General features: G+C 48.7%; 1 pseudogene; it reads left to right on the top strand.

Moving 5' to 3' along the window:
- The first annotated feature begins 375 nt into the window (after positions 1-375).
- Positions 376-2,314, top strand: LOC137189624 (uncharacterized; annotated as a pseudogene).
- Positions 2,315-3,906: the final 1,592 nt, after the last annotated feature.

Genomic DNA, 3,906 nt, shown 5'->3' with positions numbered 1-3,906 from the left:
GGAAGGTCCCGTACTCGGTGTCCGAAGGAAGCTACTCATTCCCGACGCTCACTCCAGCCTCGCTCGAGATCCCAGAGCCCACCCAAGAGGAGCAGCCACCGCGCGCAGCGCTCTCCTCGCCACCAGTGTACCGACTGCTCCTCGGCCCCAAACATGTCCGAGTGGACGAGAGGACGCGCCTCGGTAACAGACAAGCGAAGCCCAGCCATGCCATACCACTTTCCATTGGCGGCTCCCCTACCATCCATCACCCCCAAACCTGCCATAGATCACCCATCCATCCTCGGCTCCCTCCCCAAAAGCACGGACAGGAGAGGGAGACCTGTCCTCTACCAGGGAGGATGGATGATCTGCAATAACTTCAACGACCTCGGTTGCAGCTCCTCCAGCTGCAAATTCCTCCACACTTGTTCATTCTGTGGGGGAGCCCACACCAGAGCCACATGCCCACACAACCCGACAAAGCAACAGCTGTAGTCAGCCCAATCGGAGTGGCAACCAGGAAGTACTCCGGGAAAAAGAGGCTCATCATCGACCTCTCGTCCCCCCACGGTTCCACTGTTCCAAGCATTAACAGCCTGATTCCCAGCCTGGACTTTTCCATGCAATACGCCACCATAGACCACGCCATTTCCCTCATCCGCCTTGCGGGCCAAGGAGCATGGTTGTCCAAGGCGGACATCCCCTCCCCAGTCCTCCCCATCCACCTCGACTACTAACACCTCTTTGGGGTTTCCCGGAAGGGCGCATACTATTTTGCCGTGCGTCTAACATTTGGCTGCAAGAGCAGCCCAAAAATTTTCGACTCATTGTCCAAAGCCCTCTGCTGCATTCTTTCCAACAATTATAAACTCCCGTACGTCATCCACCTACTTGATGACTTCCTCACGGTCAGGCCACCGTCTTCGCCCCCGTCATACGGTCTCACCACAATGATTTCCGCATTCACCAATCTCGGCGTTCCCCTGTGTCCAGAGAAAACAGAGGGCCCAAGCACATCCTTGGAATTCCTCGGCATCACCCTCAACTCCATTACACTCCAAGCATCTCTGCCTACTGAGAAACTCCACCGGATTTCTCTACTCATTCAAAACTTTCCCATGGCCAACACATGCACCAAACGTCAATTACTCTCACTGCTGGGCCATTTCAACTACGCCACCCGCATCATCCTTCAGGGCCACCGCCGTCCCATCCATCCACGACCACATCACGCTAGACAGCGTGTGCAAGATGGAACTAAAAATGTGGCACCAGTTCCTCTCTTCCTGGAACGGCATCTCCTTCTTTTACGACGACCATGTCACAGATGCCAATGACATCCAGCTACACACCGATGCCGCCCCTTCAGTCGGCTTTGGCGGTTATACGGCGGCAGATGGTTCTCTGCTGAATGGCCACCTGACTTCTCTTCCCTGGCCCCTTCCTCCACCATTTCGGAAATGTACCCGATAATCATTGCTGCCATTCTTTGGGGGCATGAATGGTCCAAAAGACCATCGCCATCCACTCTGACAACAGCGCCGTCGTCAACATCCTCAACAAAGGCCGGTCACACAATCTGGACATCATGCAGTTCGTGCGCAAGCTCACATTGGTTTCAGCCCAGCACCAGTTCATCATCCGAGCACTCCATGTTCCAGGTCACAAAAACGCAATAGCTGATTCACTCTCTCGTTTCCTGTTTCAGAAATTCAGACAACTAGCTCCAGCCTCCAACCCTCCTCCAACTCCAGTCCCACCGTTTTCAGCCACAATCTACAACTGAACCCGCAACTGGAACAACTGGTCACCATTTCACGGGACAACATCATCAACAGCGTCGCCCCTGGAACACTATCTTCATTCCTCACCGGCTGGAATTCCTTTAAAGCCTTTCACATCTCCCACGGACTCCCATTCCCTTCATTGGACATTCTTACCCTCTCCTGCTTCATTACATTCTCCCACACTCAACTCAAGATCAAGTCTTCCACCATACAGACTTACCTCAGTGGAATCAATTTCTTTGTTAAATTGATTTCCGGAGCGCCATGCCCAGCCTTGTCCCACTCTCATATTAATATGTTAATTAAAGGTCTCCGCAAGGCCACAGGCTACTTGTCTCCCCACATAGACAAAACCCTGGAGTCCATGTTTTTACTAGCCTTTTTTGGCTTCCGACACTGCTCAGAAATCACAGCTCCTTCCTACTCCTTTGATCCATCACTACACACCACATTGTCCGACATCTCTTTCCACTCTTCAGACACACTCATCTACCACCTCAAACGCAGCAAGACCAACCAGTCGGGTCAACCTCAACCCATCTACCTTTTCCACCTAGATCCATACATAAGTCTTTACGAACCCATCCACGAGTACATCAACACAAGACTAGCCAACTGAGCTTCCCCTCAAGACCCTCTGTTCATCACGGAAACGGGAAGGGTAGCAACATGTTTTTGGTTCCATCACCACATGCGCTCAGTACTCGCCAGATCCAGAATACCAGACCAGTTCTCAGGACACTCATTCCACATTGGAGCCGCTTCCACCGCCTCTAGACAAGGCATTCCCGACAACATCATCAAAATCCTCGGCCGTTGGTCATCCCCCGCCTATCATACCTACATCCATCACGACGATCCATCAAGAAATCCCATTCTCGCCTCTCTGGTTGAAGTCTCTTTGGGGGCTTCGTACAGATGCCAGATCATCGAGACAGCACCCCCACCCTGAGTCTCAACCCCCTGTTCCCACTTACCTCCCCGACGTCGACGCCTCTCCTCCTTTCATCTATCACTCTCCTATCCACTCCCTCCTTCCCCTCTTTCCCGCCTGCTCTTCTTTCTCCCCATCCCTCGACCATCATCCCCTCGACCCTTACCCCCTCATCCCGCATCCCACGACCTCGACCCTCACTCCTGCATCCTCACACCCCCGACCCTCTCCCTTCCCCCATCCATCCTTCCCTCTCCAACCATCCCTCTAACTATCCTTTCTCCTTTTCACCCTGCTCTTCCATCACACTCCCAATAAACCATTAAATCCATACTCTAGAAGGAGTGATCTTGGTTAGTGAACTAAGAATAATTAGTTATGAATCTAATGAAGGTGCATTGTCAGTTCATGTTCTTAATGCAGTTTTCTTAAAGCTGCATTCATGGAGTTTTTGCCACGTGGGGGTTTTGAGTAAAATGTCTTGACAACTAACTGATGGATTGTCATGAAATTTGGTACATGCATTCATGTCCCGCTCAGGATGAATTATAATAACTTTGGTGAGCTGTTACCCTTTCTTTCTAGTGCCACCATCATGTCAGGAATATAATTTGTCTAATACTTTAGTTTATGACCAACTATCTGCTAAACCAATGACATTTCCATCATAATTCCGCCATAATAATTTCTGTCAATTATATTAACAAGATGAGTCATCATTGTTTAAATATTAATAGATGCCACAATATGCAATTAAAATCAATACTCCATCATACACGAAAACTATGAAAATTATCAGGGTTTTGTACTATGTACTAAGTTTTGCACTGCTAGCAGTAATGTGTGAGGATGGTAATGTTTTTCTGTTCAGCCAAAACTTTGGTCCAGAGCAATATTTTTGAAGAACTACTAAACAGATTTCTATGCAATTGCAATGGATATTAATGGTCCTAATGATTTTGGTGAGTCCCTGACCTTTCTTGTAGAGAAATGTTCCACTTTGTATGCTAGAAATAACAAAATCTAACAGGCAGATTGCCAGGAAATATGATAAGCAGTCTTGCTCCCCTGATGTTGAATGATTTGAATGGAACATTGTGCCATTATCACATCAAATTTTTAGATCCACTACACTCTGAGAAAATGCAATTTTTAAAAATGTATTTAACCTTTATTTAATCAGGAAGTCTCTTGAGATACATT

The sequence above is a fragment of the Thunnus thynnus genome, chromosome 1 (assembly GCF_963924715.1).
Source record: "Thunnus thynnus chromosome 1, fThuThy2.1, whole genome shotgun sequence".
NCBI lineage: Eukaryota > Metazoa > Chordata > Actinopteri > Scombriformes > Scombridae > Thunnus > Thunnus thynnus.
This window is presented reverse-complemented; position numbering and strand designations above follow the sequence as displayed.